This window comes from Taudactylus pleione, unplaced genomic scaffold, assembly GCF_031769625.1.
Source record: "Taudactylus pleione unplaced genomic scaffold, aTauple2 ptg000791l, whole genome shotgun sequence".
Taxonomy (NCBI): Eukaryota; Metazoa; Chordata; class Amphibia; order Anura; family Myobatrachidae; genus Taudactylus; species Taudactylus pleione.
In genome coordinates this window covers 3065607-3079948 of record NW_028285193.1, presented here as the reverse complement: position 1 = coordinate 3079948, position 14342 = coordinate 3065607, and the positions used below count along the sequence as shown (strand labels likewise).

The window sequence follows — 14342 nt, the reverse complement described above, 5'->3', positions numbered from 1 at the left end:
ATTTACTAAAGTGAGAGTTTTTAGAAGTGGAGTCGTTGCCCATAGCAACCAGTCAGATTCTAGCTATTATGTTCTAGAAGGCGCTAGTTAAATGTTAAGTAGAATCTGATTGGTTGCTATGGGCAACATCTCCACTTCTAAAAACTCACTTTAGTAAATATACCCCTTTAATGCTTTTATTATCCAGCCAAGTTCTTCACTGTTCCAGATGACTAGGACTGAGTGCATTTTTTTGACATTTTGGAACTCATGTATGTTATCGTTGGTGTAAATGGCAAGAAATAAGTGGCGACAGAGCCGTAACGAGACTTTTTGGTGCCCTGTGCCAGGTCGCACTACCCTAGTTACGGCCCTGAGTGGCGCTAGGGGGTGTAAATCTCTTTAAATACTACAATAAAATATATACACAATAAATAATAATTTGGGTGAGGATGTAGATATTAGTTATTAAAATATGATACAATACAAAGTAAATTTGTCATACGTGACATAACCAATGTTACAGAAAGTGCATATAAAGCAGTGGTTCCCAAACTTTCTCAGTTCATGGCCCCCTTATTGTTTCAGAATTGTTTTGTGGCACGCCTAATCCAAGGGGTAGATTTGATTAGCATTGGGGCTCCGGTTGAACGTCTCACGCTAATGTAACACTAGCAAAAGCAAGGTTCTCTTGCAATAATAACCTTGTATGTTCGCATAAGACATGTACGTACGTACATACATACATACAGGCAGGGTCACACTTGCCATCAGGTGTTGGTATCCTAACCCTGTCGGGATCCCGAGCGCCGACATCTCATAACCAACCCATACACATAGACAAATACAGGAATGGACACACACAGACAGGGTCACACACAGACCTATACATACATATATACATAATACATACCAGTGTTCTCCCCAGGCTGTTTTCTGTAGGCGCATCGCCCGGCAGAAACAGCCTGCCACCCGGCACTTTCCCCCGCTGACACCTGCTGTGGTTCGCTGGCCTCTGAAGTGACTGTAGGCTAAAGAAACCTCCGATCGCTTCAGAGGCCAGCGTTCCCAGCGATACACTGCGAGGGTGACGCCATGACGTCACCCGCGACGTGACGAGCCTGCCCTGCGTGCCTGCTGGATCTAGTTAGATCCAGTCAGCGCGAGGCAGCCGGAGTGGCCTTGGCCATCAAGTAAAGGTAAGTGCTGGGCTGGGGCAGGGACCAGGACCAGTATGTGGGCACTATTTAAGTCTGGGGGCACTGCATAAGGGGCCAGTCTGGGGGCACTACATAGGGGCACTACTTCAGCCAGGGGGCAATGCATAAGGGCAAAGTTAAACTACAAGGGGCAATGCATAAAGGGGAAAACTTTAGGGGGCACTGTATAAAGGGCACAAATACAGGGGGCACTGCATAATGGGCACTTCTGACTGAGAGCCAGTGGGGGAGCAGCCTGAGACCTGTCGGCTGGATTGGTCTGGGAGATACCCCTTTTCCCGGCGCGCGCATAATTGCGAAGGACCCCACCCGGCTACTTTTGGATGCCACCCAGCTGGAAACAATTTCTGGGGAGAACACTGCATACATACACATATACAAGCAGTCACACATAGAGATATACATACATACATACATACATACATACACACCGGCAGGGTCACACATAGACACATACATAAACACATAAAGGAATGGTCACACATAGACATCCACACATACATAAATACAGGCAGGGTCACACATAGACACATATATGCAGGGTCGCTCGCAGGCATACACATACAGGTAGGGTCATACATAGACATACTGTGTACACTTACAGGTAGGGTCATACATAGACATACTGTATACACTTACAGGTAGGGTCATACATAGACATACTGTATACACTTTCAGGTAGCGTCATACATAAACATACTGTATACAATTGCAGGTAGGGTCATACATAGACATACTGTATACACTTACAGGTAGGGTCATAAATAGACATACAGTATACACGTACAGGTAGGGTCATACATAGACATACTGTATACACTTACAGGTAGGGTCATACATAGACATACTGTATACTTTCACAGGTAGGGTCATACATAGACATACTGTATACACTTACAGGTAGGGTCATACATAGACATACTGTATACACTTACAGGTAGGGTCATACATAGACATACTGTATACACTTTCAGGTAGCGTCATACATAGACATACTGTGTACACATACAGGTAGGGTCATACATAGACATACTGTATACTTTCACAGGTAGGGTCATACATAGACATACTGTATACACTTACAGGTAGGGTCATACATAGACATACTGTATACACTTACAGGTAGGGTCATACATAGACATACTGTATACACTTTCAGGTAGCGTCATACATAAACATACTGTATACAATTACAGGTAGGGTCATACATAGACATACTGTATACACTTACAGGTAGGGTCATAAATAGACATACAGTATACACGTACAGGTAGGGTCATACATAGACATACTGTATACACTTACAGGTAGGGTCATACATAGACATACTGTATACTTTCACAGGTAGGGTCATACATAGACATACTGTATACACTTACAGGTAGGGTCATACATAGACATACTGTATACACTTACAGGTAGGGTCATACATAGACATACTGTATACTTTCACAGGTAGGGTCATACATAGACATACTGTATACACTTACAGGTAGGGTCATACATAGACATACTGTATACACTTACAGGTAGGGTCATACATAGACATACTGTATACACTTTCAGGTAGCGTCATACATAAACATACTGTATACAATTACAGGTAGGGTCATACATAGACATACTGTATACACTTACAGGTAGGGTCTTACATAGACATACTGTATACACTTACAGGTAGGGTCATACATAGACATACTGTATACACTTACAGGTAGGGTCATACATAGACATTCTGTATACACATACAGACTGGGTCAGTTATGCATACACAAAGGGTCACACACACAAGCAGACATTCAGGCAGTGTCACACATAAACACAACCAGACAGGCCTCTCGCCTTCATGTGGAGCCAGCAGCTCCTTCCTCCATGCTGCTGTAATCCCACCCTCTGTTGGGGTAGGGTTGGCCATCAATAGTTAACCACCGGTAGTTGATGGTTTTGCGATCGATTGTGGAGATTCAATGGTTCTCCATCAATGGCATAGTTTTTTTCCCTTCTTGTGCCGGGACGCAGAGCATAGCCATGACATGACATGGGAAGCACCACCCCCACTCCCTGATTGGCCTGCTGCCTGGAAATTATTAAAGCAGCTGATGGTTTCATACCTTCGAGGTAAATAATCAATGGTGACCATTGATGTTTAACTCACCCATGGCCATCCCTTTGCTGGGGCTAGAGGAGCATGTGCTGGGCTCCACCAATCAGGGCTCAGCACATGCTCCTCTGACCTTGGAGTGTTACCACTCACTACCATAGAGGAAGGAAGGTCTGGTGTTGCTGCTCTCTATCCCGACCCTTCCCTAATGCGGTTCTCTGTAAATCGGGAGAACCGCTTGGCCCCAGAGACCGACTCGGGAGAATCATTGTTCTCCCTGCAGCCTGATTTTCAAAAATATTATAAAAAGAAAACTCCTGGCGGAAAGCAGGCGATCGTGGCCGACATTTCTGTTTGATGGATAATCCGGCCCTGCACAGCACCCCTGTAAGTGCAGTTTGGGAAACACTGATAGAAAGTATAAAACATTTAGATATAGGCTTCTGAATACTATCCCCCTTAATTATATCCAGTAGTGAATTATATAAATAATCCATTTAGTGCTGTATCACTGTAAAATTTGAAATATGGAAGCGTTTCCAGGGGGGCGCAGGGGTACCGCAGTCGGTGGTCCAGGACTAAATCTAATTATTTATGGTCAGTGTGATTGGCAGACCCCCTGTACTTGTTTGCCTATCATTACCTGAGTGGACAAACAGAAGCACAGTCCTGTCACCCACCATATAACTGACCCTAAAGCTGGGTACACACCTTATGACTGTGCAACCCAGCGATGTAACGATATATAGCCTGCGCCATACACTCTGCTGTACGATGGCGCAATGTATCATTCCATGCTGCGTGTATCTACACCTTGTAGTTCAGTAAATGGTCCCACAGCAGAGGGGAGGATTCATTGTACGACGGATCGGGGGTACATACACTATACAGTTACCATGGGTCCTCTCTGCCGCCTGGATTTATGTGAAATGTGACACGCACCATGTTTTGTTCATTGTTGTATTCTCTGCATGGTGTTGTGTTATCTTTGATAACAGTCTGTGTACACGGATTATTCCTGAATAGATTACAGAGCATCACATGATGAGTTACTGTTTGCAAATATATAGGACTATCGGGGAGATGCTTCAAAGTTACCCACGGCAACCAATTGGCTTCTACATTTCGTTTTATGGAATCCACTTGATAAATGATAGGTAGAAACTGATTGATTGATTGGTTGGTTGTTATGGGGAACTCCTTTTTGTCCCCTTCTCCACTCTTTAGAAGGTTTGATGCATTCCCCCTAAATGTAAAATCAAGTTCCCAGTCTTCCTATGAGTCTCGCTGTTGTATGATACATTCTGAATAAGTCCTCTATAAGGAAGCACAGCTGTATCCATCCCTCTATATAGGACTTCACCAGAGAGTGTATCTGACACTCATAGATATCCTATACACCCTTTATATTTGAGACTTATTATCGGTTGACAACTTCAACTCTCAAACACTTTGTGTCTTTTGTATTAAACCATGTTTTATTCTGTGTTTTCCAGGTTGGGAGCTAACATTACTGTAACACTGGGAGTAGGTGAGTTATCAGCTAAATGATACCCATAATTGTGTTAATGATTTAATGCACTTGCCTCTGTAAAAATGCCTTGTTGTTTTTTTTTATTATTATTATTTGTGTGCTGTACTTCAATGCTGTATCAATTGCCAAACCTATCTTTGTGCTACTTACTACATTATTACAGTTACAGTGATTTGACCAGACAGTAGTGAAGATGTTTGTCTGGCATTTGGAACGGGATGTAGTTATGAGACCGGTAGCCACGATGCCGCCGGTCTAAATCCCGACAAGGGAGGTAAGATAGGTGTCGGTATTTCGATGCCTATCTTAATCCCGACACCGGAATCCAGAAGGACGGCTGCCGGAATGAGGTAAGTCTGGGGCGCCCTTAGCGTTAGCCTCGTTGGCGGAGGGATAGGTTTAGGTAGCATAGCGGGGTTAGCGTTAGGTTTTGGGGGTGGTTAGGGTTAGGCACCACTGTGGGTGGGGGGGCTAGGGTTAGGCACTAATGGAGGGTTAGGTTTAGGCACAATGGGGGAGACATAGATTTAGGCACTAACCGGGAGTGGTAGGGAGCAGGGTGGGGAGGGTTAGGGTTAGGCTACAAGAAGGGAGGGGGAGAAGGGGGAGGGTAAGTATACCAACCAGTCGGGATACCAACCATCGTGATGTTGCTGTAGGTATTTTGTCAGTGGGCATCCCGACAGCCGGCAGTGTTCGTTCTAGGTCCGGCGCCGGGCAGGGTGCCAGACCTAGATAGGGGCACTCCTGTGCGGGCGTCTGGAAAGGAGGCCTGACCACGAGAAAAGGGGGCGTGACTTTAAGACTCACCCCCTTTTCGTCACCATTGATGGCGTGCCCAGCAATTATGGACATGCCGGGCTGCCCCCAAGCGCTGCTGACTAAGTGAATGGATACCGGGCACATGCACCTGGCATCCATTCACCGGCGGTGACCGATGCACCACTATTTTCCCCACCTGCGGGACACCGCAAACCGCCGGTGAGGACAGCATTTGGCAGGTTATTATATCGGGGCGCCGCTAAGAGGGGCAGGACGTATTCTGCCTTTTAAAAATCGGGCAGGGTGCGGTGCCCGGCTAAAACAGCCTAGCGGGAACGCTAAGCCGGCATCGCATACCGATTCCATTTGGAACATCTGTCCTGTAAACCATGATACACAACATTTTGTTACTTCAATATGTCTGATATAAATGAAGTGTTTGCATTTATCCTCAGTCTTTTATATGTTGATTGAGCAGGCGGATTTGCCAGGGTATACGTGATTCATAGTGTGGGGGACAGAATTCCCTGCCCCTGTCATTACACTTTCTAGTACAGGAAATGTTCTTCTATCATCTATATTCCTTTGGGTGGTCTGTTGCGCTGGCCATATACAGGTGAGTTTTCTCTCATGCAGAACTGATAAGGCTGGTACACACGATGTCTAGTGTGTACCGACCTTGTTAACGGCGGGGTGCCGGCATCGGAAAGTGCGTACACACTTGCTGATGCTGGGAGCGACGGAAAAAATGGTGGGGGCCATGCTGCACTCGGCAGCATGGCCCCCGCTGACAATACCGCCCAGGTCCAATGGTCGATGTCATGCGGGAGCGCGCATAGTCAGCGACATAGCAGGTACACACTGCCCGATGCGGACGATATGTCATCCGCTGGATCGGACAACATATCGTCTAGTGTGTACCTGTTATTAGATTTGCCTATATACGCACATGCGTGTGCAAGATCTAACATACCGTAGCTGTATGGTGTGTGATAGAGAAATAGAACGATTTACTCTAATGAGCCAATGACTAATGTGATCTTCTCTATTCAGCATTACCTAACAGGGTGGCTCTATATAAGTCATACTGACTTATGGCCACCATACGATTGCAACTCAACTTCAATGCACTGAGTGCCTTAATACTATATACATTTCTCATTATAAAATTTTATATTGAGTGCCAGCATTTCTTTGCAGCCCATTACAATTGGGAACAAATACCTTAATAAAACAAGACCATTAACAAAAGGTGGCGCTGCTCGTGAGCTTACATTGTTTCCTATTGAAGTGATACGCTGAATTCTTACGAAAATGGTTACTCCCGGAAAACTGCTGCATCTGCTGTGCATAGACAATTGGCAGTCTACAGTGTGTCCCCCCATATATTATTTTATAGAGGAATGTCAGCCCATATTGCCTTCTCAAAACTGACCACTAGATGTCAGCATTTCTTCACAGTTAGGCATGCTTTCAGCTTGCAGAGCTTTTGTGGAAATTCTAGCCTTCTCATACAGGAATATTTATTTGCAGTTATGTAGCGCGTACGTATCTCGAAGTGCTATACAGTGAACATTTCAGTCATTCACATCAGCCTCAGTGGAGCTTACAGTCTATGAGCCTGAATCAGACCCGGTTGCAACCGAGTCGATGGTGGCCCAGAGCGCATGCGCACGACGGAGCCGGTTCCGTCGTGCGTATGCGCGAGACCCGGATAGCGACGGGCAAACCGTCACTATAGTGCCTGCGCTGTGTGCGAATGTGCCTGTTACTATAGTACCTGCAGTGTGTGCGGATGTGCCTGTTACTATAGTACCTGCAGTGTGTGCAGATGTGCCTGTTACATTAGTACTTGCAGTGTGTGCTGATGTGCGTGTTACTATAGTACCTGCAGTGTGTGCGGATGTGCCTGTTACTATAGTACCTGCAGTGTGTGCGGATGTGCCTGTTACTATAGTACCTGCGCTGTGTGCGGATGTGCCTGTTACTATAGTACCTGCAGTGTGTGCGGATGTGCCTGTTACTGTAGTACCTGCGCTGTGTGCAGATGTGCCTGTTACTGTAGTACCTGCAGTGTGTGCGGATGTGCCTGTTACTATAGCACCTGCAGTGTGTGCGGATGTGCCTGTTACTATAGCACCTGTAGTACCTGCGCTGTGTGCGGATGTGCCTGTTACTATAGTACCTGCGCTGTGTGCGGATGTGCCTGTTACTATAGTACCTGCAGTGTGTGCGGATGTGCCTGTTACTATAGTACCTGCCTGTTACTATAGTACCTGCTGTGTGTGCGGATGTGCCTGTTACTATAGTACCTGCAGTGTGTGCGGATGTGCCTGTTACTATAGTACCTGCGCTGTGTGCGGATGTGCCCGTTACTATAGTACCTGCGCTGTGTGCGGATGTGCCCGTTACTATAGTACCTGCGCTGTGTGCGGATGTGCCTGTCACTATAGTACCTGCAGTGTGTGCGGATGTGCCTGTCACTATAGTACCTGCAGTGTGTGCGGATGTGCCTGTCACTATAGTACCTGCAGTGTGTGCGGATGTGCCTGTTACTATAGCACCTGCAGTGTGTGCGGATGTGCCTGTTACTATAGCACCTGCGCTGTGTGCGGATGTGCCTGTTACTATAGCACCTGCGCTGTGTGCGGATGTGCCTGTTACTATAGCACCTGCGCTGTGTGCGGATGTGCCTGTTACTATAGCTCCTGCGCTGTGTGCGGATGTGCCTGTTACTATAGTACCTGCGCTGTGTGCGGATGTGCCTGTTACTATAGTACCTGCGCTGTGTGCGGATGTGCCTGTTACTATAGTACCTGCGCTGTGTGCGGATGTGCCTGTTACTATAGTACCTGCGCTGTGTGCGGATGTGCCTGTTACTATAGGACCTGCGCTGTGTGCGGATGTGCCTGTTACTATAGGACCTGCGCTGTGTGCGGATGTGCCTGTTACTATAGCACCTGCGCTGTGTGCGGATGTGCCTGTTACTATAGTACCTGCGCTGTGTGTGGATGTGCCTGTTACTATAGCTCCTGCGCTGTGTGCGGATGTGCCTGTTACTATAGTACCTGCGCTGTGTGCTGATGTGCTTGTTACTATAGTACCTGCGCTGTGTGCGGATGTGCCTGTTACTATAGTACCTGCAGTGTGTGCGGATGTGCCTGTTACTATAGTACCTGCGCTGTGTGCGGATGTGCCTGTTACTATAGTACCTGCGCTGTGTGCGGATGTGCCTGTTACTATAGCACCTGCGCTGTGTGCGGATGTGCCTGTTACTATAGCACCTGCGCTGTGTGCGGATGTGCCTGTTACTATAGCTCCTGCGCTGTGTGCGGATGTGCCTGTTACTATAGCTCCTGCGCTGTGTGCGGATGTGCCTGTTACTATAGTACCTGCGCTGTGTGCGGATGTGCCTGTTACTATAGTACCTGCGCTGTGTGCGGATGTGCCTGTTACTATAGTACCTGCGCTGTGTGCGGATGTGCCTGTTACTATAGTACCTGCAGTGTGTGCGGATGTGCCTGTTACTATAGTACCTGCGCTGTGTGCGGATGTGCCTGTTACTATAGTACCTGCAGTGTGTGCGCGGATGTGCCTGTTACTGTAGTACCTGCGCTGTGTGCGGATGTGCCTGTTACTGTAGTACCTGCAGTGTGTGCGGATGTGCCTGTTACTATAGCACCTGCAGTGTGTGCGGATGTGCCTGTTACTATAGCACCTGTAGTACCTGCGCTGTGTGCGGATGTGCCTGTTACTATAGTACCTGCGCTGTGTGCGGATGTGCCTGTTACTATAGTACCTGCAGTGTGTGCGGATGTGCCTGTTACTATAGTACCTGCCTGTTACTATAGTACCTGCGCTGTGTGCGGATGTGCCTGTCACTGTAGTACCTGCAGTGTGTGCGGATGTGCCTGTCACTGTAGTACCTGCGCTGTGTGCGGATGTGCCTGTCACTATAGTACCTGCAGTGTGTGCGGATGTGCCTGTCACTATAGTACCTGCAGTGTGTGCGGATGTGCCTGTCACTATAGTACCTGCAGTGTGTGCGGATGTGCCTGTCACTATAGTACCTGCAGTGTGTGCGGATGTGCCTGTCACTATAGTACCTGCAGTGTGTGCGGATGTGCCTGTCACTGTAGTACCTGCAGTGTGTGCGGATGTGCCTGTCACTGTAGTACCTGCGCTGTGTGCGGATGTGCCTGTCACTATAGTACCTGCAGTGTGTGCGGATGTGCCTGTCACTATAGTACCTGCAGTGTGTGCGGATGTGCCTGTCACTATAGTACCTGCAGTGTGTGCGGATGTGCCTGTCACTATAGTACCTGCAGTGTGTGCGGATGTGCCTGTTACTGTAGTACCTGCAGTGTGTGCGGATGTGCCTGTCACTGTAGTATCTGCGCTGTGTGCGGATGTGCCTGTCACTATAGTACCTGTGCTGTGTGCGGATGTACCTGTCACTATAGTACCTGCGCTGTGTGCGGATGTACCTGTCACTATAGTACCTGCGCTGTGTGCGGATGTGCCTGTTACTGTAGTACCTGCAGTGTGTGCGGATGTGCCTGTTACTGTAGTACCTGCGCTGTGTGCGGATGTGCCTGTCACTATAGTACCTGCGCTGTGTGCGGATGTGCCTGTTACTATAGTACCTGCGGATGTGCCTGTTACTATAGCACCTGCAGGGTGTGCGGATGTGCCTGTTACTATAGTACCTGCAGTGTGTGCGGATGTGCCTGTTACTATAGTACCTGCGCTGTGTGCGGATGTGCCTGTCACTACAGTACCTGCGCTGTGTGCGGATGTGCCTGTTACTATAGTACCTGCGCTGTGTGCGGATGTGCCTGTTACTATAGTACCTGCGCTGTGTGCGGATGTGCCTGTCACTGTAGTACCTACGCTGTGTGTGGATGTGCCTGTCACTATAGTACCTGCGCTGTGTGCGGATGTGCCTGTCACTATAGTACCTGCGCTGTGTGCGGATGTGCCTGTTACTATAGTACCTGCGGATGTGCCTGTTACTATAGCACCTGCAGTGTGTGCGGATGTGCCTGTTACTATAGTACCTGCAGTGTGTGCGGATGTGCCTGTTACTATATTACCTGCAGTGTGTGCGGATGTGCCTGTTACTATAGTACCTGCGGATGTGCCTGTTACTATAGTACCTGCGGATGTGCCTGTTACTATAGCACCTGCAGTGTGTGCGGATGTGCCTGTTACTATAGTACCTGCGGATGTGCCCGTTACTATAGCACCTGCAGTGTGTGCGGATGTGCCTGTTACTATAGTACCTGCGGATGTGCCTGTTACTATAGCACCTGCAGTGTGTGCGGATGTGCCTGTTACTATAGTACCTGCGGATGTGCCTGTTACTATAGTACCTGCAGTGTGTGCGGATGTGCCTGTTACTATAGTACCTGCAGTGTGTGCGGATGTGCCTGTTACTATAGTACCTGCAGTGTGTGCGGATGTGTATAATTGGGCTTGGTGTGCTATAATACAGAGAGTACCGGGTAACCCTCCCCATCAGTATATGGTATTTATGCTCAGGTGGCCACGGGGCCTCTCACCCGAGTGCTTAGCACCTGCGCCCTACCTATGAGGAGTCCTGGGCTGTCCCCTAGTACCACACTGCGATATTGGCTTCTTGGAGGGCATGCGTGCAAGGCTTGTTTCCTAATTCCTGTATCTGCTTTCCGCCTGTCTGGTCCTGACACGGAGCTCGCCATCATCCATCCCCACAAGGCTGCGGCAGGGAAAGTGACTGTAATAGCATGTGGCGTGCAGTGTGTCTCACTACAAATAATTGTGTCTTTGCTGAGAGGGTCACGTTCCCACAAACTGCTCTGTGTGGTCTTCCAGCCGCGCTTCCATACCTTGATGAGGACGGGATGAATAGCAGAGCGGGATCTTGGCTGCGTTGTGAAGGAGAAGCCTCCGCTGGCCACAGCCACCAGTTAGGATAATAAGCAGAAGCACAATGTAATGGAGGATAGTTCACAAGTGACCAGCAGGTGTCAGTGCAGGTACATTCGCCCAACTTTCACATTCCAATGGGCCAGTTCTTAGGAGGGTGTTTTACTGGCTGAGGGTCCTCCGCAATTGCCCGTCTTGTAGGTTTTCCCAGCATTTACGCTACATCAGAAATGACCTCTTGAAGAACGGCATCCCTCGTAATAATCCCTCATGCCTATTTCCCTATAGATTGTAAGATTGCGAGCAGGACCCTATTATCTCTGTCTGTTATAACCCAGGTCTCGGTTTATTACTGTTTGTTCCCAGTTGTAAAGTTAAACAGACTTTTCTGCACTCTAAAGGTAACAGTTGATAATGATATTAAAGGTGCCCACACACATACCGATGTCCTCACGATACGATTTTATGGCCAATTTCCTCATGAACTGTCACGGGAGCTCCCTTGCCATCGTGATCATGATTTGGAGTTAAAAATGTCCAATCTGACTAAAGATCTATCTTGCAGCCAATGCATTGTGTCCCAGATTGGCTAATCTGCCCTACAGCACGGCAGATCAGAAGATGCGATATACGACGAGCGGGGACGCGCATCGTGAGTATAAACTCACGATTTGTACTTTTTTTACCCGATTCGTCGTCACGATTCGTCGAAATCGGCCAATTCGTGTAAAATGTCGCTATTTGTGTGGGCACCTTAATATTGAGTTTGTGGAGGGGGAAGCGAGGTAACCCTCACTGTAGACTGGCCGAGCCTCGGGAGCGAGTTCTGATCCCTAGATGGTGTTGGTGATACGGGATCGGTACAATTTCCGGCGGTTCAAATCCCGACAGCAGCAAAGGTAAGTACTAACTAACCTACCCCCCTTAACCCTAACCCTCCCTTAGGGGTGTCTAACCCTAACCACCCCCCAAGTGCCTAAACCTAACTCCCTCTTCCCCGCAGCATAAACCTAAATCTCCCGGGGGGGTGTCTAACCCTAACCTCCCCTTGGAGGTGCCTAACTAACCCTCCGGGGAGCCCGAACCTAACTCCCCCCCCATGGCTACTGTCCGCTCCCAACTTACTTTCGATCAGGATACCTGGTGTCGGGCTCCCGGCGTAGGTAATATGACAGGCGTCGATATATCAACGCCTTTCATTAGACACTTGCCGGGATTAGACAGTCGGGATGCCAACGTTCGGCATTTACCTCTATACCGATAATACGTCGTACTTAAATGGTTGCTCCATGTATCTCACATAGAAAATCGCCTTCACACATACAGTAGGAGAGAGGGCAGCGGTGTGACCTGGCGCGGAGGGCAGCGGTGTGACCTGGCGCGGAGGGCAGCGGTGTGACCTGGCGCGGAGGGCAGCGGTGTGACCTGGCGCGGAGGGCAGCGGTGTGACCTGGCGCGGAGGGCAGCGGTGTGACCTGGCGCGGAGGGCAGCGGTGTGACCTGGCGCGGAGGGCAGCGGTGTGACCTGGCGCGGAGGGCAGTGGTGTGACCTGGCGCGGAGGGCAGCGGTGTGAGAAATACAAGAAACAAGGCAAATAAGAGTATATTATTTGTGCATAACGGTTCACATGACTACTACTAATATATAATCCTTTGTAAGCGGGTAATTCCCTCTAAATCCGCTGTATCATACCTGGATTTTATTTAAGTAATCTTATCTTGCAAAATGTAATTTAATTTCTGCGTAAGTCCCCATTCGCCCAGCCCACACTCCTCATTAATGCCCCATATCTGCCCAGCAGTGCCCATGAGACGATGCAGACTGTTGCAACCCCACAAACGTTGGCACCTTTGCGCAGGAGCCTATGCCTGCCCCGGTGGAAAAGTGCGCATGTCAGCAAAAAAATGGCCCTGAGCCGGGATGGGAACGAAATCTCGGCTGTCGGGATGCCGCTGGTCAGAATACAGACAGCGCCATCCCAACAGCCAGAATCCCGACACCCATAGGAACGAATGGTACAGTAAGTATTTTCCCTACCCCTACCCTAACCCTATCCCCCCCCCTATTGCCTAAACCTAACCTCCCCCTAGTGCTTGTCAGGATTTCGGCGCCGGTATTTAGACAGTCAGCATCCTGCACATCGAGCCGCCAACTACACCCCCCTGAGGGTGCACGGAAGTTATCTGCGACGTATGTAGATATCGGAATAGTTGGTACAGCAGCCATGCAGTAATGTAAAACCGGCTCTGCCAACAACACACCGGCCATAACCCCTGTAATAATAATCTAATTAATGTGTAAATCTTCAGCAAAGCAATTGCTGGCCATACACGCTGCAATTATCGTGACGATCCGCCCGATATCGGCGGATCGCCGCGATAATTGTAGCATGGGGGGGGGCGACCGAGGGTTAAATATTGCTCGGTCGGGCATGCTGGATCGTCCAGCATGCCCGTCCGATGCGATATTTACCCGGTAACTGTCGGCCGCATCGGGCAGTGTATGCCCAGCGCGGCCGACAGACAGACATTTCCTGTGTTCCTTCCTACGGAAGGAACAGGGAAATGTCTCCTCCCCCGGGGGCGGAGCGCAGATGTCGGGCTATACACTGTGAGAGAAATCTCACAGTGTATGCCGCGGACATCTGCGGCTGGCAGCCGGCCAGACAAAATGTCTGTCGGTCTGACAGACATTTTATCTTGCCGTGTATGCCGGAAATAAAGCTAAAATATTTAATGTGTGTATTTAATATATCTGTTCCCATAATAATGTCCCTCTGAGGTCCCTGTTCAATGGCCTATTAACCTGTTCTTACAGCCTCCCGGCCCCGTTCTG

At 48.8% G+C, this 14342-nt stretch overlaps 1 protein-coding gene across 5 annotated transcripts in view; it reads left to right on the top strand.

Annotated features, from left to right (window-relative positions):
* CYRIB (CYFIP related Rac1 interactor B) overlaps positions 1 to 14342 on the top strand; it is a 160097-nt gene that overhangs the window by 112119 nt on the left and 33636 nt on the right. For all 5 annotated transcript variants that reach the window (XM_088457897.1, XM_088457899.1, XM_088457901.1 and 2 more), the window contains one exon: positions 4797 to 4831. The gene's annotated coding sequence lies outside the window, so the exon portion shown is untranslated. The remainder of the gene's footprint in view (positions 1 to 4796; positions 4832 to 14342) is intronic.